The sequence below is a fragment of the Rhineura floridana genome, chromosome 2, assembly GCF_030035675.1.
Source record: "Rhineura floridana isolate rRhiFlo1 chromosome 2, rRhiFlo1.hap2, whole genome shotgun sequence".
NCBI lineage: Eukaryota > Metazoa > Chordata > Lepidosauria > Squamata > Rhineuridae > Rhineura > Rhineura floridana.
The window spans coordinates 115,609,268-115,635,005 of record NC_084481.1 but is presented as its reverse complement, the minus strand read 5'-3'; the positions used below and the strand labels follow the sequence as shown (position 1 = coordinate 115,635,005).

At 40.5% G+C, this 25,738-nt stretch overlaps 1 long non-coding RNA gene across 1 annotated transcript in view; it reads left to right on the top strand.

Moving 5' to 3' along the window:
* Positions 1–272: 272 nt before the first annotated feature.
* The window catches only part of LOC133378287 (uncharacterized), a 92,899-nt gene continuing 67,433 nt past the window's right edge, over positions 273–25,738 (top strand). The window contains exons 1-2 of the long non-coding RNA XR_009760933.1: positions 273–345; positions 1,849–1,919. This is a non-coding gene — a long non-coding RNA (uncharacterized LOC133378287). The remainder of the gene's footprint in view (positions 346–1,848; positions 1,920–25,738) is intronic.

Below are 25,738 nucleotides of genomic sequence, written 5' to 3'. Positions count from 1 at the left end.
AAGATGCAGTAGCCTACGAGTCTGAGATGAGGGTGGCAAAGACACTTCAGCAAGGTTCTATTCAGGAAGAGGGGTGCATGGTGGCAACAGCAGGGTGAGCAAGGAAGGGGGTGTAGGGAAGGTCAAGAGACAGCTTCCTGGTCAGGCAGCGTCTCATCAGTTGTAATGGGAGCTACAGGGGTGGGGCTATCACTGTCAGCAGCACTGAAGCCCTCAGCTTCCACCCCCTCTAAATGCCAGACACTGGAGCCCTCCCCCAAGTCTCATTCCATCTCCTCTTCATCCTCGTCACTCCAGGGCTGCACCACAGGACTTATGAGACCCACTGGCTTTGTGGCAGATTGGGTGAGTTTTGGTGAGCCTGTGTGAAATGCTTGACTTAGAGAGAGCCAGAGGGATCTCAACGTCTTACCTTTGTTATGACTGCCTTCTCCACTACTGTTTTTAGACAGCTACAGGAGTATGAGTTGGCTTAAATTTGGAAGAGTCAGGTGGTGGGCCTTGTGGATTTAATAAACACCCCCTATCTTCCCTACCTCTCAGTAATTTGAACACTAGCTGAGGCCAAATCTGCTCATTTTCCTCATATGCACCTTTTATTGGGAGGGGGGAAGCTGAGGGGGAAAAATATTTCCTTGTGTCTTAAAGCAAAACAAAACAGCCAGACCAGTATCTCTCTCTTGGTCAATTGCAGTGCCTCACTAACATCAACTTGCCCTTAACCAATCTCCACCTGCCAGCCTTCTTACTTATAACCAATCTGGGGTGGGTGGGAGATGGCGCTGCTTGTCAGTTTTCTCTTCCTCATTCTCACCATTGCCATTGTAGAACTGAGCAGGGAGGAGAATGGGGGGAAACCCAGATGTAGTTGGCTTTGCCTCTCCACCTGCTGTTAGTTTCCCTGGCTTCTTCCCCACTAGCTGCAATGGGCACCAGCCAAAATTGGTCGGTTGGCAACCTTACCCTCTCATCATCCTATGGTATCCATTACATATAATTGAGGGAGTCATGTGTCCCTCCCTTACACAGGACAGCCTGTACTTGAAGATGTCCTCTATCTGAAGAGCTGTCCAGTCCAAGTCCCGTTGAAAGATTAAAAAGAACCCTAAGAAGGGATAGCAGGGGCCTTGAAGTTGCCCATGAACTCCTGGCACCTAGACTATGTGGGCACACGGGTCACTTGGACACAGCCATCCCCACTGTGATGAGTTGTATTATATGTTTATTTAAATTATTTCTAAATTTGCAGCTATACATATCAATTAACATATGCAAATTTTATGCTCATTTGTGTCCTCCTTTGACCTCATTTCTTTCTTTCTTTCTTTGCAATGTGTATGTTTTCCCCACAGCCTTTCAGGTGTTCAGGAGGGCTCCAAGAGCCTTCTTGCTAAAGGAGAGAATAAAGAGATCTGTTTTGGGATAAGAACACACCTATTTAATTTTAAAGGACCTATTAGTTTCCTTTGGGGTTTAAAATAGAGATTGTTGTTTTTGAGTGATGGCATACCTATGTTTGCATGCAATTTGAATACTTTTAACTTACAGATGTATAGCCATGAAAAATGATGATGTGAGAAGTACCTTGGGCAGCTGAGTAAATGTAACTCCCACAATTTGAATTAAGGTTTCTGGTGCCCTCTTTGGTGACAAATCTGCTTGTAATCTGCTGCAATGGCAGCAGAACAAGTGTTTTGGCATGGTACAAGTTAGGCTGTAACTTTGAAAATTATGCTCCCTCACTTCTAACCCCCCACCCCAAAGTATTTAACCATTTTGGATTTACATACTACAGAACAACCAACCTTCTGTCAACGCTGAAGAAAATTACTTCTCTCTTGGTTTCAGACTGGTGGTAAACTCATTGGAGGTTTTCTCACAAGGAAGCTCAAGGTAATTGTTCCATCTAATGTTGAAAGGTAAGACTTGCATAGCAGTATAATAAGGAAGGTCCCCTGCAGCTAGATAAACACAATAGGCCCGTTAGGCACTATGCTTGACATGATTACAGGCTTGTGAGGGGAAAAGTGGGGCTGCACTGACTGGCCATGCCCTTAAAGCCATTTTCCCTGCCACACCTCTCCTCCAACTCTCCTCACGTGAGGGAAAATTTCTGTAGAGGAGAGGTTGCTGTACACTCGTAGGCTCCCCATGGAATTAGAACCCACAAGCAGAGCACAACATCAAATCAATGTGGGAAGTTACAATGCTCACAGAAATTAACACTTGGCCATGACAACACCTAATGATTTGTTTCTTTTCAACCCAACATTTATAATTTAGCAGGGAAGACAAATGTCATGGAAGTCCCCCTTTTTAAGAAGAGGATTTAATATTAATGATCATCAAACACATTTTCACAATAAATTTTCTTTTCACAACAAATTTTCATCAATACATTTTCTTTTCAATTTCCCTGTCTCAAACTCAACAATAACAAAGTTGCCAACTGACACCAGTACTTCCAGTGGATGTCTCTGCTTCTGCTCTTCCTTTCATGACAATCACATCTCCCACAGGGGCATTATTCCCTGCATTTGTGGTGTTTCTTTTAAATTATTAAAATATTTTTAGCATTTTATAGGATTGCACTGTTCCCTGATGCAAGGCAAGAGATGTTGATTTTTTGTATCTCTAGATGACCCCACCTATTCAGCCAAGCTAGGGAGAGCAAATCAAGATAGGCCTGCCTCCTTGATACATCTGAGGGAAAGCTGGTAGAAATTTTTACATGCTTCAAGAAAAGGGGTGGAGGTCTAGTACAGAAATATCAGTTCTACACTTTTCTAAACCACATCCAGGTTGATATTTACAGGTAATTAACCTAAAAGATTATCTAGTTACTAAATATGTTAACATATAATTATATTATCTTTCTTTTAAAAGCAATAATTTATATGCACCCTCCCCTTATCTGACTTGTCTTTCAGACTGTAAGCTTCTTGAGGGCAGGGGCCTATCTCTTTTTGCAAAACTTTGTAAGATGCCCTACACTGATGGTATGGTACCAATAATAGATGTAATAATTATGAAATTCTCAGGGAAAGAATTATGATAATCCTAAACAGGGATTTAAATGACGCACATGACAACATATTTATGCTATAAAATTATACATTGTGGTGTTATGTTGGTCACAAGAACTGCTGCATGTAAAACACACTCCAGGTAATATCTCATGACACATATTCTCCTCCTCCTCCTCCTCCTCATCATCATCATCATTTCGCCCAGGAGGCTGGGGCAGCCAACAGTACAACACTAAACATATATTTTAAAAACAAAACATCTTAAAAAACATCTTAAGAACAACTTTAAAAACAATAACAATACAGATGCAGGTTGGGATATTTGTTTTCTTAATGCTAACAACCTCAAAGAAGAACATAAAATTAAAAATTATAGATTTTTCTTTTCATTTGTTGAGGGGGGAAAGTATGTGTTTTGGTGACCAACACAACATCTTCATCCATCATAAGTTTTATTGTCGTAAGCTCATCTGATTTTGTTCCTAACATAACATTTCTTCCCAGTTTACCAAATGAGAAAGCAAAACTATCAATATAATAAAGGGTACTTAACCTATTGTCTATTTTCTTGGAGAGGTCTTTAGGAAAAAACCCAGTGATTCTGAGTCATCTTGCATGCCAAGCTTCTGATTGTTTTACTTATGTGTAAATTGCAGTTCTGAAGAACTATAGTCACATAATGAAGCTTTGGGAAATTATATTTAAAATGATATAGAACATGTTAACTATATATGAAATTGAAAAATGGGTCTCTTTGTCAGCTTTTTAGTGGAATTACCCTGTAATCTTAGGGTTGGAGTGTGCCACCTGACTATTAAGCATCCCACCTCACTGCTTGACCAAACAAGATATATACTTAGGTTATTACTGTGCAAACTTGTAGAAGAGCAAACCAGCAGCTTCCTGAGTTTGGGTTTTTTTTTAGCAAAGGTTAAATGGCAGGCTGGGTGTATGAGAGAAAAATGAAAAAAGGAGCACAGTTTTTGATTTACCCATAGACCTATAGCCACTTCAATGGAGTTTGCTCACTCTTATGAAATGCTTCTCAATGTTTACAAAATCCTGAGTGTATATCTTGGTACCAGAAACAAGAAGAAATGTCTTATTTTCTTTTTTCATTGACTTAGTCAGAATGGACAGATGCCTGTATGGCAGAAGGCGTTGAGTTGAGCTGCAGATCTGTGACCAGTTAGTGGCTGGAGCTGAATTGTTCTATGGGCTTATAAAATAAGGTCCCAATAATCACTGCCTCTCGTAGAGGTAATTAAATGGAGCTTGACAAAAAGCTCCATTTAATGCTTTACTACTTAAACTGTTTGGGAAAAAAAGTGAAAAGATGTGATGTTTAATTCTAAATATGAAACACATACACATGCACACAAAGTTTCTTTTTTAAAAAAGTGCTGCCACCTAGCTCTGGCCAAGGAGAAAACTGTCAGAAAACATCCTTCTATCAACAGGCCAGAGTGGGTCAGGTGTAGGGACAGGGGAGAAATTCAATTCAGTTTGCATTTCAAGTTTTCAAGTTTTTGCATTTCAGTTTGCAAATTCAATTCGGTTTACCCTTTCCAAAAGAACATGCGAACTGCAACAGAGCCATCCTGTGAAATTTGCACTTCTCTGAATTTTGCAATGCAATTCTCCAAGCCAAGTAATGTGTACAAAAATACATATACTACAGTAAAGTTTGCATAAAAATACATATTTTTGGAAATAATGTACAAAACCATTATTGCTTTTTTAAAAAGTATGTATTGTATTAGGAGATGTTGTTGTTATGTGCCTTCAAGTTGATTTTGATTTATGACTACCCTATGAATCAGTGACCTCCAATAGCATCTGTTATAAACCACCCTTTTCAGATTTTGTAAGTTCAGGTCTGTGGCTTCCTTTATGGAATCAATCCATCTCTTGTTTGGTCTTCCTCTTTTTCTACTCCCTTCTGTTTTCCCCAGCATTATTGTCTTTTCTAGTGAATCATGCCGTCTCATTATGTGTCCAAAGTATGATAATCTCAGTTTCATCATTTTAGCTTCTAGTGATAGTTCTGGTTTAATTTGTTCTAACACCCAATTATTTGTCTTTTTTATAGTCCATGGTATCCGCAAAGCTCTCCTCCAACACCACATTTCAAATGAGTTGATTTTTCTCTTATCTGCTTTTTTCACTGTCCAACTTTTACATCCATACACAGAGATTGGGAATACCATGGTCTGAATGATCCTGACTTTAGTGTTCAGTGATAGATCCTTGCATTTGAGGACCTTTTCTAGTTCTCTCATAGCTGCCCTCCCCAGTCCTAGCCTTCTTCTGATTTCTTGACTATTGTCTCCATTTTGGTTAAGGACTGTGCCAAGATATTGATAATCCTTGACAAGTTCAATGTCCTCGTTGTCAACTTTAAAGTTGCATAAATCTTCTGTTGTCATTACTTTAGTCTTCTTGGCATTCAGCTGTAGTCCTGCTTTTGTGCTTTCCTCTAACTTTCATCAGCATTCATTTTAAATCATTACTGGTTTCTGCTAGTAGTATCGTCTGCATATCTTAAATTACTGATATTTCTCCCTCCAATTTTCACACCTCCTTCATCTTAGCCCAGTATGATATGTTCTGCATATAGATTAAACAAATAGGGCGATAAAATACACCCCTGTCTCACACCCTTTTTGATGGGGAACCAATCAGTTTCTTCATATTCTGTCCTTACAGTAGCCTCTTGTCCAGAGTATAGGTTGCGCATCAGGACAATCAGATGCTGTGGCACTCCCATTTCTTTTAAAGCATTCCATAGTTTTTCATGATCTACACAGTCAAAGGCTTTGCTGTAATCTATAAAGCACAGGGTGATTTTCTTCTGAAGTTCCTTGCTCCGTACCATTATCCAATGTATGTTTGCAATATGATCTCTGATACCTTTTCCCTTTCTAAATGTCATTTGGACATCTGGCATTTCTCGTTCCATATGTGGTAAGACCCTTTGTTGTAGAATCTGGAGCAGTACTTTACTTTTTTATATTAAGGTTGATAATAGTTCGATAATTACTGCATTCCCTGGGATCCCCTTTCTTTGGAATTGGGATGTATATTAAACGCTTCCAGTCTGCGGGCTATTGTTTTCTTTTCCATATTTCTTGACAAATTTTTGTCAAAATTTGGACAGATTCAGTCTCAGTAGCTTGTAGCAACTCTATTGGTACGCCATCTGTTCGTGGTGATTTGTTTTAAGAGCAGCTTTCACCTCACATTCTAAAATTTCTGGGAAATTCATACTAAAATGCTGATGAATTTTCATGAGGACTTCATGCAAAATATCTTTGCAAACTGATGTGGAAATGTGGAGAAATGAATTTAACATTGGAAAAATGAGAACTGGAGTTAAACTGAAATTGACAGATTTGCCCCATCCTAGGCAGGTGATCTGTAAAAGATTCCAGGCCAGGTTGGGTCACATGATCAACTATGACATTTGTTACCGAATACTAACCAACCTTGCTTTTCTCCCCCTTTGAACTTTTGTCTTGTTCCATCCTCAACTGCACAAGAGCTGGGCCAGACACGTGGCTTCCTTGCAGAGCCAAGGCAGCAGTGTTCCTCTTCCTTATCAGTGCTAAGGTTGACCAGCCACCACTCATAAGACCTATTTTCCAAGCTACACTAGTGAACTATTCACTCTTGGTTCTTAATGGCCTCTGGCCTCTTTTGGAGCTTGATATCCAAAGGAAACATTAAAAATGGATAGATAAAAAGAACCAAGATAGATGAACTAGATGAAATAACAGGTGTATGAACTGGTGTTTTCTTCTCTGAAGCTAATTTAGGAGTAACAAAATTAATACACCATAACACAGCCAAAATGTACAAAACATTGTCATGTCTGTCAATTAACAGAAATGAAAAAGCAAAAGAAAACAGCTTTTCTTCATATGAAACAATAAACCTATTAGCTCTGATCATCAATTAAAAATATTAGACAATCAGGCAATCACAGAGGTAGAAGCTTATCTTCCTTCAAGGCATTATAAATCACATCCTTCCCTAAACCTCTCAATTCTTTATATTCTAATCCCTGTTCAGGTATCATTTTCATTGCTAAAACATACTGTTTGCCAATCAGTTTATTAAGGTTTGTCTTACCTCTGCCAAAACAAGTGCTCTTACAAGTGTTCAAAGATAAAAGGAAGCCTAGTATTGAAATCATAATTTCACATCTCTGCTTACAGAGCCTAATTATGGGAGAAATTGGCACATAGAATTTCTGAGCTGATATGGAATTCATATGTCAATCTCTTTGAAGTTGACCCATGCTGTTCCTGACAGTTGAGCTATAATGTTAGGAGAAGAACATTTTGAAGAACTGCCCTGTGGGAACTCTCTTGCTTTCTGTTATTTGGTATAACAGAACATCAACCATGATGCTTTTTAAACAGAGACCACAAAGAAAGAGATAATTCTGATAGTACTGGCACATGCATACCAGATATATGGGAATTTATTATCTGACATTGCACTGAACCAGAAATTGCTTGTAAATGTGGGCCCTTGGTTGTGGATTGGAACTCCCATGTGCACAAGATCAGGGCTAAATCATCATGCGACACTGCCACTGTCAATGTAGGATTAAGAGTATTTAACATTAGCTCATCAAATACTTTGAATCACTTTCTCTCTTCAGAGTGTTAAATAATTTACCTGCCTATCCTGCTAGAATTTTAATTGTCCAGCAGTGGAAAGATCCAGAAGTTAGAGCTATAATGTCATGGGAGATGAAATCTTCTTTTCTGTGTTGAAATGTCTTCAACTCATATATTATCCATTAAAGGAGGCATGAAGTCTCCAGCTGAGGCAGATAGTGGCACTGTTTTTTAAAAATGAAACAGATACAATCAAACAAGAGGGACTAATTGGATTTTAGTTTTGAATAGTTATGAGGCTTTGTTTATTTCTTAGGTTTATTTTTTGAGCAGAATTGTTAATTATTGTAGAAGTAGAATTCTAAATGTATTTAAAAATCTACCTTACCATCTTAATATTTAAAGTATTTATACATAATACATGATGCCAGAATACATATGCCATATTTTATTATAATTTTTACAATAATGTTCTCAACAAGTCAAGGGACCATTTTCAAGGAGGGACCATAGATTCAGCAATAAAGCACATGCTTTGCATGCAGATGTCCCATTCAGTCCCTGGCATCCCCAGTTAAAAAGAACCAGATTGAAGATTTTGTGAAAGACTTGTCTGCTGGAACTCTAGAAAGCCAAATGGACAAACAGTCTGACTTGGTACAAGGCAGTGGGTGGTGTTCAGTGCTAGTCCTACTTAGAGTACATTCACTGAAGTTAATAGAACCTAAGTAACTTAGGTTCATTAATTTTAATTGATCTATTCTGAGTAGGCCAGTTTCTTGTGTTTTAAGGTAGAGCATTCATGCATCTTTGCTTAAGATGGCTAGCTTTATCTAACCAACAGACCCAGGGTGCTAAAATGATGAAACTGAGGTTATCATACTTTGGACACATCATGAGAACACACGATTCACTAGAAAAGACAATAATGCTGGGAAAAACAGAAGGGAGTAGAAAAAGAGGAAGGCCAAACAAGAGATGGATTGATTCCATAAAGGAAGCCACAGATCTGAATTTCAAGATCTGAACAGGGTCGTTCATGACAGATGCTCTTGGAGGTCGCTGATTCATAGGGTCGCCATAAGTCATAGTCGACTTGGAGGCACATAAACAACAACAACCCTTGCTGAAGCTAAGCAGGTCTGGGTCTGGTCATTGCTTTGGATGGGTGACTGCCTGGGAACCACATGTATATTGTCTTGTGTTCCATGATGGAAGAAAAGCAGAACATAGATGCAAGAAAACAAACAAACAAACAAATAAAAGTGTCCGTCAAAAAACCTAAATTATATATCAGAATCAATCTTTTCTATCTAGGGTATCACTGTACTAAGTAAGGAAACTGACTATTCCTGACAGTGATAAGTTAGCATCCAACATAACTTGTGAGTGTGACAAAAAGGAATTAGTTCTGTGATGCACTGCATATGTATTCTGATCTTAAACATACCTTCTAACCCATTTGTGGCATGTGTGTAGGAGGTGTAAATATATTGTGACATTTAAAATGTGATACGAAAGCATATGGAGACTCTCTTACCAGATACAATGCAGTTTTGTGTTTTATATCATTCTGCCTTGAGACAGCTGGAACAAACTTAGAAGAAGGTGCTATAACTATAAACATCATTAGGGTTTTTTTCATCTCTTCTGTTTACAGCCGATTTCATTCTTCATAATGGACAAGATTCTGTACTTCCCGAATATCACTATTTAGAGGAGTCTTTCCATTCTTCTGCCTAGCCCACCTGATAGGCAGATGTCATTAACTGAAAGCAGATAGCCATAAATGCCCTCCTCAGAGAAAACTACTCCATACTAGATTATTGCAATGAAACCATTAACATTAAAACCCGTCACCTGTTCTAATGGTACATTTGATACTCTATTTTAAAAAGCTTGTTTCATAAGGAAATGCCTAAAATTAAATTCTGGGGTTGTGTGGTACGAAGTAACATAAAATCTTCATATAGAAGAAGAAAAAAAGAGTACAAAAGAACTTTGTAAAATAGGGCACTTTAGGATACTTTGGCCAATTATTTGCATTTTATAAATTCATGGCAAAGTGGTACTTGGCTGGTGGGATGGCATGGGGAATACTCTTCCAGTAGCACAGGAAATGGTTGCTGAGGAGCGGCTTGTGCATTGCTTCAGGCTTAACACCCTCTTTCGTTTTCCATGCTGCTAAAAAGGAAGTCCTTTACCCGCTTTAAACAGTACTGGGTTTCATGTGAGCTTTCCTTTATGGATGGCTTGGGAAGCAGCAGCTCCTGGACTCCTTCTTGCGCCCTGCTAGCAACAAGATAGCAATTTACTTGAACGAGATCCTCAAAAAGGCCATTAACAAGCCACTTATATGGTGGTGATACATTAATGACATCTTTGTGGTCTGGACAAATGGCAAAGAGAGCTTAGAACAATTTAAAATCACATCAACTCTATTCATCCATCCATTAAGTTTACAAATGATAATCCACACATTCCTTTTCTTGATGCCCTTCTCACCATTGAAAACAATAAAATAGCCACTGATTTCTACAGCAAACCCACTGATGCCCAAACATATCTAAATTAGAAATCCTACTATTCTAAGCATATAAAGAAAAACATTGTCTATAGCTTACCTCTCAGAATCAAATGTATTTGCAACAACGAAGAGAAATACCAAAGAAGGATTAGTGAACTTAAAGAATACCTTCTTCTGAGAGGATATCATCCACATGTGTTCAGTTGCAACATCCACCAGGCCTCCATTCTGTCCAGAGAAAACGTTCTCCATCATAATGAGGTTTCAAAAATCAAAGAACAACATAGTACATTTTGTGGTAGATTTCCATCCAACATCTCCTAACTATCACCCAGCAATCAGGGAAAACATCCCATTGCTAGCAAATTCTAAACATGTTGCTGGAGCCGTCAACAAGCCTCCCATTGTAGCATTTTGCCCGTCTCCTAATTTACATAAACTATTAGTGAGTGCTGTCCTTAAGCCACCTATCAGTAATCCTGGATATCATCTTTGTCACTCCAAACGCTGTATCACCTGTGTATACCTCATGGAGACAACTACTTTCAAAAGCACTAGGATGGGCAGAACATATTACATCAAACAGAACAGAGGGAGCCCCAGCTGACGAAGCGTCAAGGCGAGTTAAGCAGCAGAGCGAGTTCGGCAGCAGGGCGAGGAGGCCAGGGCCCCCCACTCTGCCCGTCTGTTCCCTGACCTCAACTAAACCGCAGTCTCCAACCCATTGACGTAATAAACCTTAAACAAAACTATGCAGGTAAGAAGCCAGCAGGGGTGTGGGGGCTTTCCAGTGTTTTGCACCGCCTGCAGCATGTACGACTATCTGCCTGTTGGACAGAAGTCGTGGGTATGCTCTCGGTGCAATGAGCTCCTGGCTCTCCGGGAACGACTTCATTTCCTTGAGGCCAAGGTGGCGGACCTGGAAAAGCTGAGAGAGGCAGAGAGGTGTGTGGAGGAGGCCTTCAGGGACGTTATAGCTGTGTCCCACTCCAACGATGATAGTTCTCCTGCTATCATGGACAACGATGGTCTCGGGGAAGGAGAGCATCCAGCTGAGGAAGAGGGAAACGATCCCTTAGAAGGGACCCATTCCTTGGGGGATGAGCAGCTATCCTCTCGTGCCGAGGATATATCTCCAGGGGGTGGAGGGATCCTTGTAGTGGGTGATTCGATCATTAGGAACATAGACAGTGGGGTGTGTGATGGGCGTGTAGACCGCAAGGTGTTTTGCCTGCCTGGTGTGAAGGTTGCGGATATTGCCCGTCGTTTAGATAGTTTGGTAGACAGTGCTGGGAAGGAGTCAGTGGTCGTGGTGCACGTTGGCACCAACGACATGGGGAAATGCAGCCGTGAGGTCCTGGAAGCAAAATTTAGGTTGCTAGGTAGGATGCTGAAAGCCAGGACCTCCAAGGTGGCTTTCTCTGAAATGCTACCGGTTCCACGCGCAGGACCAGCCAGACAGGCCCAGCTTTGCAGTCTCAATGCGTGGATGAGACAATGGTGTCGGGTGGAAGGGTTTGGATTTGTTAGGCACTGGGGAACATTTTGGGACAAGCCGGGCCTGTACAAAAGGGACGGGCTCCACTTGAACCAGAATGGAACCAGACTGCTGGCACTTAAAATTAAAAAGGTGGCAGAGCAGCTTTTAAACTGACTGAGGGGGGAAACCTGACAGGAGCTGAGAAAGGTCCGGTTCGGAATAAACCTCCCCCATGGGATAAAAACCAAAGAAATGATGAAATTTTAAAAGGGGTAGGCCTAGAAGTAGGCATTGTGAGAGCAGGGGCACAGGATATAAATTCAGAAGAGCAAAATTACCACAGGCCTAACCACAAGTGCCAAAGACACTTGAAGAGAGACACTGCTTACAAGTGCCTGTACGCTAATGCTAGGAGCCTGCGAACCAAGATGGGAGAACTGGAGTGCTTGGTCTTAGAGGAGAGCATTGATATAGTGAGCATAACAGAGACCTGGTGGAATGGAGAAAACCAGTGGGATACGGTTATTCCTGGATATAAACTATATCGGAAGGACAGGGAAGGACGTATTGGTGGCGGAGTCGCTCTATACGTGAAAGAAGGCATTGAATCCAGCAAGCTCGAAACCCCAAAAGAGGCAGACTCCTCCACAGAATCGTTGTGGGTGGTGATACCATGCCCCAGGATGGACTTAATACTGGGAATGATCTATCGTCCCCCTGATCAAAATGCTCAGGGAGACCTTGAGATGAGATATGAAATTGAGGAAGCATCCAAACTAGGAAAGGTGGTAGTAATGGGTGACTTCAACTACCCGGACATAGACTGGCTGCATATGTGTTCCAGTCATGACAAAGAAGCAAAGTTTCTAGATATTCTAAATGACTATTCCCTAGACCAGTTGGTCATGGAACCGACCAGAGGGACGGCAACCCTGGACTTAATCCTCAGTGGGGACCGGGACCTGGTGCAAGATGTAAGTGTTGTTGAACCGATTGGGAGCAGTGACCACAGTGCTATTAAATTAAACATACATGTAACTGGCCAATTGCCAAGAAAATCCAACACGGTCACATTTGACTTCAAAAGAGGAAACTTCACAAAAATGAGGGGATTGGTAAAAAGAAAGCTGAAAAGAACATAAAAACCAACAACAAAAAATTCTATAAATACATTCAAAGCAGGAGACCATCTAGGGAGACGATTGGACCCTTGGATGATAAGGGAGTCAAAGGTGTACTAAAGAACGATAAGGAGATTGCAGAGAAGCTAAATGAATTCTTTGCATCTGTCTTCACAGTGGAAGATATAGGGCAGATCCCTGAACCTGAACTAACATTTGCAGGAAGGGATTCTGAGGAACTGAGACAAATAGTGGTAACGAGAGAGGAAGTTCTAAGCTTAATGGACAATATAAAAACTGACAAATCACCGGGCCCGGGTGGCATCCACCCGAGAGTTCTCAAAGAACTGAAATGTGAAATTGCTGATCTGCTAACTAAAATATGTAACTTGTCCCTTGGGTCCTCCTCCGTGCCTGAGGACTGGAAAGTGGCAAATGTAATGCCAATCTTCAAAAAGGGATCCAGAGGGGATCCCGGAAATTACAGGCCAGTTAGCTTAACTTCTGTCCCTGGAAAACTGGTAGAAAGTATGATTAAAGCGAGATTAACTAAGCACATAGAAGAACAAGCCTTGCTGAAGCAGAGCCAGCATGGCTTCTGCAAGGGAAAGTCCTGTCTCAGTAACCTATTCGAATTCTTTGAGAGTGTCAACAAGCATATAGATAGAGGTGATCCAGTGGACATAGTGTACTTAGACTTTCAAAAAGCGTTTGACAAGGTACCTCACCAAAGGCTTCTAAGGAAGCTTAGCAGTCATGGAATAAGAGTAGAGGTCCTCTTGTGGATAAGGAATTGGTTAAGAAGCAGAAAGCAGAGAGTAGGAATAAACGGACAGTTCTCCCAATGGAGGGCTGTAGAAAGTGGAGTCCCTCAAGGATCGGTATTGGGACCTGTACTTTTCAACTTGTTCATTAATGACCTAGAATTAGGAGTGAGCAGTGAAGTGGCCAAGTTTGCTGATGACACTAAATTGTTCAGGGTTGTTACAACAAAAAGGGATTGTGAAGAGCTCCAAAAAGACCTCTCCAAACTGAGTGAATGGGCAGAAAAATGGCAAATGCAATTCAATATAAACAAGTGTAAAATTATGCATATTGGAGCAAAAAATCTTAATTTCACATATACGCTCACGGGGTCTGAACTGGCGGTGACCGACCAGGAGAGAGACCTCGGGGTTGTAGTGGACAGCACGATGAAAATGTCGACCCAGTGTGCAGCAGCTGTGAAAAAGGCAAATTCCATGCTAGCGATAATTAGGAAAGGTATTGAAAATAAAACAGCCGATATCATCATGCCGTTGTATAAATCTATGGTGCGGCCGCATTTGGAATACTGTGTACAGTTCTGGTCGCCTCATCTCAAAAAGGATATTATAGAGTTGGAAAAGGTTCAGAAGAGGGCAACCAGAATGATCAAGGGGATGGAGCGACTCCCTTACGAGGAAAGGTTGCAGCATTTGGGGCTTTTTAGTTTAGAGAAAAGGCGGGTCAGAGGAGACATGATAGAAGTGTATAAAATTATGCATGGCATTGAGAAAGTGGATAGAGAAAAGTTCTTCTCCCTCTCTCATAATACTAGAACTCGTGGACATTCAAAGAAGCTGAGTGTTGGAAGATTCAGGACAGACAAAGGGAAGTACTTCTTTACTCAGCGCATAGTTAAACTATGGAATTTGCTCCCACAAGATGCAGTAATGGCCACCAGCTTGGATGGCTTTAAAAGAAGATTGGACAAATTCATGGAGGACAGGGCTATCAATGGCTACTAGCTGTGATGGCTGTGCTCTGCCACCCTAGTCAGAGGCAGCATGCTTCTGAAAACCAGTTGCTGGAAGCCTCAGGAGGGGAGAGTGTTCTTGCACTCGGGTCCTGCTTGCGGGCTTCCCCCAGGCACCTGGTTGGCCACTGTGAGAACAGGATGCTGGACTAGATGGGCCACTGGCCTGATCCAGCAGGCTCTTCTTATGTTCTTATGTTCTTATGTTCTTAACATCACCTGCATGTCCTGCAGTATAATTTGTCATGCAAAAAAAAGGATGTCATATCCAATATATAAGAAAAACTACAACTGACCTATGCACATGCTTCAGAAACCACAAATCGGCAATCTTAAAAAAATGGAGCATCAATAATAGCTATAGAGATGCCAACAGATCCAACAGCATTGACTAAGAGGGAGAACTTCTGGATATACTGCCTGGACACATTGGCACCACATGGTCTTAACCTAGAGGACAGTACAAACATCACTTTGCTTCTGCAAATGAAGCCAAGCCAATCTGAGCATTCCATCCTCAAAGATCTACAACTGCCACCTTGGTAACAACATCTGTATGTTTGCAGCTGAGGAAGGCGGAAGCCGAAACGTTTTACAAGTAAAATAAAAACCTCTGTTTTGTTAATCACAATTACATGTATGTGTGTATGTGTGTGTGTGTGTTAACATGACAAGTTGAAGGAGTGATGTAAAGTTCATGTGTTGAATATTTGAATTAACTTAATTTATGGAATTGATTGCATCAAAGCAAATTGTATTTTTTGGATTCTTCTGAATCATATTTACAAAAAGATGTAGGCAAGGGAAATAACCACTGTGGGAGACCCACCAGCATTGGGCCCTTCTAAGAGGGGAGAAAACTGTTTCTGGCTTAACTAGTGGTGCCACCTCCTTCTCTTCGGTTGTTTGATTCGGTAGTTTTATTGTTTTAATTTCAGATTGCATTTTATTGTTGCTTAAACATGTTGTTAGTGCATTACGGACTATGACAAAGGGGTACACATTTGAATAATTAAATGTTCACCCGAGTCCAAGACATTGGTCAGTTGCTTGCCCTGGATGGGGATTGCACTCACCATGATGGAGCAGGTATACAGTCTGGGAATGCTTCTGGACCCAGCTCAGCTACTGGAGGCCCAGGTAGTCATAGAATCATAGAATAGTAGAGTTGCAAGGGGCCTATAAAGCCATCAAGTCCAACCCCCTGCGCAATGCAGGAATCCAAATAAAATCATTCCTGACAGATGGCTGTCCAGCTGCCTCTTGAATGCCTCCAGTGTCGGAGAGCCCACTACCTCTCTAGGTAATTGGTTCCATTGTTGTATGGCTCTAACAATTAGGACGTTTTTCCTGATGTCCAGTTGAAATCTGGCTTCCTGCAACTTGAGCCCATTATTCCATGTCCTGCACTCTGGGATGACCGAAAAGAGGTCCCAGCCCTCCTCTATGTGACAACCTTTCATGTACTTGAAGAGTACTATCATATCTCCCCTCAGTCTTCTCCAGGCTAAACATGCCCAGTTCTTTCAGTCTCCCCTGATCATCCTTGTTGCCCTCCTCTGAACCTGTTCCAGTTTGTCTGCATCCTTCTTGAAGTGTGGAGACCAGAACTGGACGCAGTACTCAAGATGAGGCCTAACCAGTACTGAATAGAGGGGAACTAATACTTCACGCGATTTGGAAACTATACTTCTGTTAATGCAGCCTAATATAACATTTGCCTTTTTTGCAGCCTCATCACACTGTTGGCTCATATTCAGCTTGTGATCAACGACAATTCCAAAATCCTTCTCACATGTCGTATTGCTGAGCCAAGTATCCCCCATTCCCCTCAGAAGCTAGAAGTGCCTTTTATTACCTGAACCTGGTAAGATAACCACAAATGTTCCTGGAGCAACAGAGTTTGACCACAGTAGTTCAGGTACTGGTGCACTGCATTCTGTGTGGGGCTTCCCTTGCCCTTGACTTGAAACTGCCGTTAGTGCAGAATATGCAGTGCAGTTGCTGACAGGAGTGACACCCTGTCAGTATATCATTCCTTTGCTCAGGGATCTGCACTGGTTGCTGATTTGTTACTGGGCCAGGTTCAAGGTGTTATGATTGGTATATAAAGCCTTTAACAGCTTAGGACCAGTTTACTTGTGGGACTACCTTACCCCATGTGTGCCCACTTGAGGGCTTCTATCTGTTGAACTGGCACTGTACAAATGCTGCATAATACTGATTCCGCACTTGTAAGAAATCTTTGTTTTAGGGTGGCACCACCTACTCTTTGGTACTCCCTGCCTGTTAATATCAGGTATGTGCCTTCACTGTGTTCCTTTCAGTGCATGCTTAAATTTTTTTTTGTTTAGGCAAGCCTATCCAGACACACAGAGAGCCAGTGTGGTATAGTGGTTAGAGTGTTGGACTACAACCTGGGAGACCAGGGTTCAACTCCCCACACAGCCATGAAGCTCACTGAGTGACCTTGGGCCAGTCACTGCCTCTCAGCCACAGAGGAAGGCAAGGGTAAAGCCTCTCTGAACACCGCTTAACTTGAAAACCCTACTCATAGGGTCGCCATAAGTCTGGATCGACTTGAAGGCAGTCCATTTCCATTTTCCATCCAGACACACAGATGTTGATATGTTTTAATCTTTTAGTTACTTGCTATTTTATTTGTTTAAAATGTTTTATTACTTGTTTTTAATTATTTTATTGATAATTGTAATGGTTTTGTACACTGTTTAGAGATTTTTTTACATTTAAGTGGTATATAAATTTTGTTAAATAAGTAACATAACTGATGTAGTAGAACACACATTGCAAGTTTGCAACATCAGAAATCAGTGTTGAAAACAGGCCTGAGACTCTTCCTTGGCCTTCAATTTAGGATTACTTCAGCCTTGTCCTCTTTTTCTATTTCCTAACCCATGGAGAAAGAGGGTCCTGACTGGCCTCTAGTGAGCCACACTATGTAAGATGGTAGCAGCAGGTCAAGAACCCTCACATGGGTAGGGAGGGTGCACTCTTGCACTTTAATATCCTCTAGTCCCTCAAAAGAATGAGGGCCATATACTTCTGTACACGCTTCCTTGATAGTATGTCCTACTGAATTCAGTGAGAATTACTTCTGCATTAACATGCAACAATTTGGGTTGTTGGTGTTCTATCCACTTGACATCGTGGTTTTTTCAGCTGATATGACATCCTTGGAGACAAAACAAGGGATCCCTTAGCACCCAATCATGTTATCAATTCACAATCTTGACGGAAAATGGAAGGGTGAAGGGTAGCTGGCACACATGCAGTGCTACCAGATCAACCTCCTTTAATGGCCACTTAAAGTAACCTCCTTGAGTTGGTTTACAAAAGGACAAGATGATGATGAAAAAACCCTCCTGGTCTAACTCATCTAAAAAATCCCCGGAGAGGCTCTCCCCCCCACCAGCCCCGGCTCTGGTAATTAGTGTCGTCCCTCACTTTGCAAGCTGCTTGCAGCAAGCAGGGCAATGTCTTTGTGTCATACTCAGATTTCAAAGACTGTCCTCTGAACCAGCTGCAGCTCAAGAAACCAGGCAACTTTTTCTGCAGAAGATATAATGCCAAGCCTTTTGAAATGAAAGCTGGAGCAGGACTAGTAGAGATTAATGTAGAGAGGGAAAAAATGCTTCTTGTTTGATAAGCCACAGATGTCTGCTTGATTTGTTGAGATGGTTGACAGTTGCTGATGTCTTGCAGCTTGGGCTTTGCCCCTCACCCATATAGTGATCAGTTCAGGTTTACCAATGCACTGGATGTGTGTTGCTGACATCCAGTTAATCACAGACTGACTGGCAGGATAAGGGACATTATATAAGCTGTGCTAAGGTAGCATAAGAGTGGTACTCGGGTTCCTTCCAAGATATGTAATCTTTTGTAAAATAAATGAGATATATTGACTTTTGCATGGCCTTTAACACAGCTTCATATGACACTGAAGGCTGGGTGTTCAGTGGGTTGGAAACTCATACTCAAAGTATTAATGAATGCACTATGAAGCAATCCAGGGATTACATGTGTCTCTAAGAGTGCAATTCGAAGCACACTTAGTAGAAAATAAGTCCCACTGAACTCAGTGATATTTAATCCTGAATAAGGATGCTGAAGATTGCACTGTTAAGGGTCTTAACTGAGTTTCCCTCTAAGTTTATAATAATATACTTTAAAATCCATGAAATTTGCTGATTTACTCAATAACTGGGATTCTGGCCCCACTCACATTGTCCTTTTTGTTTGTGTTGACAGATTGGTATGCCTGCGGGTAAGTCTACCTAGGCATGGGCTAAAATTGGTTCACTAAATAATTCCTTATGACAGTGAATCAAGTCAGAATCACAAACTAGCAGTGTTGTAGATGTAGAAGGTCAGGCAGTGACGTGGTCCTTTTTCTGATTCTTTGGTTAGAATGTTTTATATTAATATAATCGTTTTAGTTGACTTGAGGACATTGGTGGAAAGTAGGGCTGTGCCAGAATTCTGCCCAGTTCAGATTTGGTGCTGAGTTTTCCATTAATTCACTTGTTCTCTGTCGTTGTGGGTTGAATTTTTATGTAGCTATTTTCTGCAGCTATTTTTGAAAACTGATTTTTTTAAAAACCCGCCTCTAAAATATTGATATTAAGAATGATAATGTTATTGCTATTTCCTTTCAAAATATCAATAAAAGAAGAAGCTAGCCGACAAAGAACAAAGTCAAATTGATACTGGCCTGTTAGGTCGATGGAATGCTTTAGAACTGACACTGGCCAACAGATCCCATCCCTAGTGGAAAAGCAGGCGAGGATGTAAATATTTGTAACAAGCATAATGATTCTGCCACTGGGGCATTGTCATGACTGAGATTGCTTCATGATGTTAGAAAATGCCTTCACTGAAGTAACTTTTGAATAGTATTGACTTCTCAGTACATAAGGGGTGAGGAACCTGTGGTTCTCCAGATGTCATTGGGCTCCAACTCCTATCAGCCCCAGCCAGCATGACCAGTGGTCAGGGGTGATGGAAGTTGTTGTTTAGCAACATCTGGAAGGCCACAGGTACATAACTGTACTATAATGTCCTTAATATTTTAATCCTAATTACTTTTTCTTTAACATTTCATATGATTCAGTGTCAATTCAAACACAATTGTTTTTGCTGGAATCAATCAGTTCCCACATTTGGCTGAGAATCAAGTATTGATTGATCCTTTGATGAGAAATCAAGTGTTACATGTGTAACCCTTGCGTCAGTACCCAGAGCTGTGTTCAACATCTAGGTTCCTCCTACCCCATACTTCTGTTCTGTTCTGTATTCTGTTCTGCCACAAGCACCACCCAGGAAAACCTGGGGCCCCAGTTTGGAGATCTGAGTAGCAATATCCTCCACCCTGACACACGCATCTTAATTATGGCTATAATCACAACGTTTTCCCCAAGTTCAAAATTTATCCACCTCATCCCAAGTTTTAGATGTGCCAAGGAGAATCTCAGTTCACTGGCCTTACAGTTAATTCACTGATACCATTGATGAGATGAGGTCTGAGAGTGTTGCAACATAAACTCTCCAGCAGATGGTGCAGCAGCAAGTTTGGGTGTGTTGCAAATCTGCCAACTGGAAGCAGCAACAATTTAATCTTCCAACCAGCAGGTGGCAGCAAAGAGCTCCTTCTGGTTTCTGCAGCTTCAGCCAATAGGAAGTGCAAGCAAGACCCCATCTGCTAATGCGGCTTACAAATTTTCCACCTTAATAGTGATTTCAGTCAGGAAGGAAAAACACCCTTTGTTTTTAGTGATTTCAACCAATAGGTATTGCAGTATAGGATCTTTACTGATTAGCAGATCTTTGCTTCAAGCAGTCAGCGTAGCAATAGTTCACCTCTTGTAGACCTAATTGTTACTAAGGCTAAAAGCCATTAATCAGCTTCTCATTCCACAAGGAAAGAGAGTGGCTCCCAATCTCACTCTCCTTTCCTGACCAGAGCTACACCCCTGTGCTCCCAGTAGGGATGGAACAATCTGTTTTGGTTCTCTCACTTTCTCATTTTTCCAATGTTAAATTCAGTTCTCTACATTTCTACAGAAATCTGTGAATTTTTTTAAATCTTCATGAAAATTCACAATTTTAGCAAATTTCTCCCAATAAGCACATTTTTGCAGGCAGTTTTGACAAAGGTACACATTTTTGCAAGCCATTTCTCATCATATCATGCCTTTTTGCATGTTATTTTCACTCATGTATTCATTTTTATGCACACTTTCCCTTAATATACATTTTTGTAAATGTTTTTTAGTGAGTGAACTGCATCCCAAAATTCTAAGAAATGCGAATTTCAAAGGATGGCTGTGTTTCAGTTCTCATTTTGTTTTGGAAATTGCAAATTTAATAAATTCTGCTTGAAATGCAAACTGAATCGAAATTCTCACCCATCTCTAGCTCCCAGTAACCTTCATGCTCAGAGTAAACCAAAACCAATGTCATGTTGCTACCATCAAGGAAGGAATATGTATGTATGTACAGTTGTTAAAGCCCAGAACAGCAAAATAAGTGTTTTAAAAGTATGCAATCCAACAGCATAATCAGGGGTAATCCAGTACATAGAAAATGGTCTAAAGGTATCCTGCTTCATTTGTTTGTTTTACTCATTTACCACACTGTTCACCCCCAAAAAAGGCTCCCAGAGCATCCTGTAGAACAATGAAAAAAGACCATCCATGCCGGACTTCCGGGAAGGGTGGCTTAGCCTGTGCTGCCTCTGAGTCGAGCTCTCGTCTCAGAAGAAGCTTTTTCAGTTTTAAAATCAGTCAGAATGTTCTTTTTGACTGGTAAAGATTTTCTCCCGGGCAGGGAGAAACGTAGAGATTAACCACAAAGCCTGTTTTTGTTGGGAGGACTGGATTTCATTAATTTATGAGAGAAAGTTCAGCCAGCAATGCGGACGGACTTCCATCAAGCTCTTTCTGATTAAGCGACACGTTTATCTTTTCTTCAAAGAAAAACGGAACTTAACAGGCAAGCATCCTTCTTTCTATTTTTTTTAATTTGGTTTAAATTGTTGCAGCAAAAAAGAGATTTGTCAATGAATCAGCTATAAAGAACATCTGGTGAGTTATAACTCTTCTCTTTTACTCACGAAATTAAGGAGGAAAGAAATTGAAAAAAGCTTATCTTTGTTTTTATTGCAAAAAGCTGGCCTGGAGGTGCATTCTAAAGATACTAACGGAAGAGGGATTTCTATTTCGAGGAGGGGAAAAAATAAATAAATTTGATTTATGAATTTTGGAGTATTATATGTCTGGGACTATTTTTTTTTTGGTCTATTTCATTTTGACGAATCTGCTTGTTCACGATGCCACTAACTGTTTGAAGCTGGGAACTAAATTTGTTTTGTTTTCCTGAACATATAAGAGATAAGGCAGGCTGTACTGTCTACACTGATGTCAGCAAGCCTGGAATATTAACCCAATTGTGGCTGAAATAATTTTTTGTTTTTGTGGTTCTAAGAATGGCAACCAGGGAAGTGACTGAGACCATGGAAGAAATTATGTTTCAGAAAACAATGAGTGAGATTGAGATAACGAAACAAACCCCGAGACAGGGTAGACAGGAGATGAAAATTGAATTTAGCAAAATGACGCAGGAGTTTAAAGAAATAGGGGATTCTGTGAGAGAGGAGTTTGATGGGATTAGAGATGAGAAAAGAAAAATTAAAGGGAAGATACAAGCCCTGGAGACTGGAACAAATATGGAATTGGAAAAAGATCTGGAGTTTACAGATGTTAGAAATAAAGTTTACTGTTTGGAATTCAACGTTGTCTCCGAATAAATTAATGAAGATATTAGTGATAAAGTTATCAATGTCTTGGATAATTTTCTTGACTGGAATGATGTGATGGGGCTTGACATAGAAAAAATCTATGGAATTAATTACAAATATGTGACAATGGAAAAACTCTTAAGAGATGAGCCAGTGCATTTTGTAAAAAAGAAGAGCAGAGATGTGACTTTACAACAATATTTCAGCAACATATTCAGAATTTATTTTATTTATTCAGAATTGATGGCAAGGACATATTTGTGATGGGGGAAATTCCCATCAGACTCTTGTTATATGACTATGGCTATGACAGCAAGATCATCATGGGATACTGATAATGGATGAATGGATACTGAAACCACTGGATTTAACAGGACTATTGAAGATGGAAGATGGAATTAATATTGATAATGGAAGAATGGTTATGGAAATTATTGGACCTAACAGATTTGACAAGATGGATTAATTGATATGTTTATTTGGACTATGGCTATGACAACAAGATTATTATGGGATACTGATAATGGAAGAATGGCTACTGAAATTACTGGACTTAACAGGATTATTGAAGATGGAAGATGGAATTAATATAGATAATGGAAGAATGGCTATTGAAATTATTGGACCTAACAGATTTGAATCAGATGGATTAAGCGACATGTTTATTTGGAGAAAAATTGAAAGATATATCTCTCAAGGAATTGAAACCTCTCTTTGACTTTTTGTGGAAAGAATAAAGTAATGTTTATGAGATTTGATGATTAATTAAGATAACTACTGGAGGAAAGTGATTTTATAATACAATTTTAGAGACAGGATTGTTATATATTGTAGACCTATAACTGATCTGCGACAAATCGGAAGTCAACATTTTATTTTATTGTTTAATTGTTTTTGTTTTGTTTTGTTTTTTGTCTTTGAAAATTTGAATAAAAATTAATGATAAAAAAAAAAGACCGTCCATGCCACCAGGCTTGCACAGTGGTTTCAGATGGCTCTTATTTCCAAAAGGGTTGTTGAGATATCACAAACAGGTGGTTGATGGAGGAGAAAAGACAGGCTGCCATTTTGATGCTAATGATATTATGCAAAATCTTGCATTCATGAGAAACACATGTCACAACAAGCCCCCATCTGGAGGCCCTCACAATGACACAACAGGAAAAAGAGAAGCAGAGTGAGGGAACATGGAAGAAAACTCAGGTTTGACTTCTGAAAGGTAATGTTGGTATAACAGACAACTGGGATAGCCTGATAGAATGATTATTACTAGGAAATGACACCCAAAGGCAGCAGCTGTCTCCACAGAGCCTATGGAATAGCCCTGCTTTCTCACTACTGTAGCCTGATAGAATGTCTGGTTCTAGTTCAGGGAGAGCCAAAGGCCCAAACCTCCTCTTTGTTATAGAAAAACAGGGGGGCATAGTAGGTACGGTTCCTCCTTCTAGTGAAAATAGCAAATCATGGGATTAAGCGGAGGGAGGTTGCTAGAACACCTTGCCATGGAAAATGACTTGTCACAGTATATCTGAGGCACAGAAAGGAAAAGTAAGGGTGCTGGGGAAGCAGCATGAAAGAACTTGTTGAGAACCAGAGCCTAAGCTAGATGTGCAGCTCTTGTGTCCATACTGTGTCTTATATACCTGATCCTATAAGCAACTGCCTGCCTACTATTGGTTTACAGAGGTAGGCTGTAAAAGTAGCATTGCAGGGAAAGGGAAGTGCTATTATCAATCTATCTTTGGCATTTATAGACCTCCCAATTAACCATGCCCTCTGTGAAGTTTATAATGTTAAAAATCAATAAAATACAAATGCAATCAACAAACATTAAATGCAAAAGCTATAGTAGCGCAAAAATGGGTTTATAACCATACAAAGCAGCATGAGATCACTAACAATTTAAAAGGATTAAAGCATGCTGCTGGTCCCAATGAAAGGCTCTAGCACTACAAAGCCAGCATATCTAATACTACTACAGGAGCAACCAGGTGGTTCAATCAGCCAGGACAACGACAAAATTCAACAAGGTATAAATATAAAATAGGGGCTGCTACCCCTGCTCGGTTCACTCGCCGACTCCACCTATCATTACCAAAGCTCCCCCTTCCCTCTCTCATGCATCTCCAAAGCTGCTGCTCCCTCCATGGATTGCTACAGCTCCCCCTTCATCTCCTCCCCACAGGGGGTGCCAAAGCTTTCCCCATGCCCCCTCCCCACAGAGTTGCCAGAGCTCCTCCTGTGCCCCTTCCCACAGAGTCACCAGAGGTCCCCCTGCACACATCCCACAGGGTTTGCCAGAGCTCCCCCCATGCTACCCCTTTTGTAAACGTGATTCAGGTAAACTGATGTTTATCATTTGTGGCCCCAGATTGCCAGTTGTAGTGTATTAATTCACCTGCACTTCTCTTTGAGGGAATAGACTGAATATTGTGTGAGATTGTCTGAAAGACAATACTGTATAGGAAAAAGGATTTGTAAAGTTTTCTTTTTAAAAGAAACAACAACCCAAAATCTGAGTGTTTAACATGTCAGCAGCAACAATGTTACATAAAACCAAAGTAGTTAAAAAAAATTGAATCGTGTAATTACTACAGTTTTAATACTGAAATTTAAACCATGTACAGAAATAAAGCCACAAGGCCCTTTCACACCTGCAAAGCATATGGAATTCCAAACAATTAAAAGCAATGAATATCTGAAAAGAAGCAAAGCCATTGTTCATTTGTTTAGCAAAAACCATAGTTAGATGGAAGGAAATCTGGTAGATAGCATATGAAGTCAAAGTTGATCTTTAGACATTCTCAATCCCCCAGTGAATTTTATTCAGGAAAATGGTACCACTGTTCATTGGTTTGTAGTTTAAAAATATGCTAATTAAAATGTCAGGTAAAGTTCTGCAACTTAAAAAAATCTCCAAAGGAAAGGCAGGGCTGCTGACTCTAGAATTTGAGGGGAGGGAACCAGGCATGGCATCCTCAGTAGGCCCTACTGATCTGGAAGCAGCAGAACATGCAAAGTGAAATTGCTCTTAGGCTGCATCCGATCTTATTGAATACTTTGTGCAAAGTGGAAATGACAGCACTGTTTAAAGTTGCTGCCCTTCTGCTGTCATTGGGGCCCATGCAAATACCCAACTTTTCCACCCTCTGGAGCTGACCCTAGGGAAAGGCCAAGGTATTGAGCCCACAATTAAGAAGGCTGTGCTCCAGGTTCCATGCATTCTTGCCTTGAAAAAAAGGGAGCCTTAACAGGGCCCTGTCTACAGATTTTACTCCAGACTTTTGGGGCTATCATGAATTGGTGGACAATACTACTAATACTGTTCTAGAGATTTATGTTTTTACCATTATTATT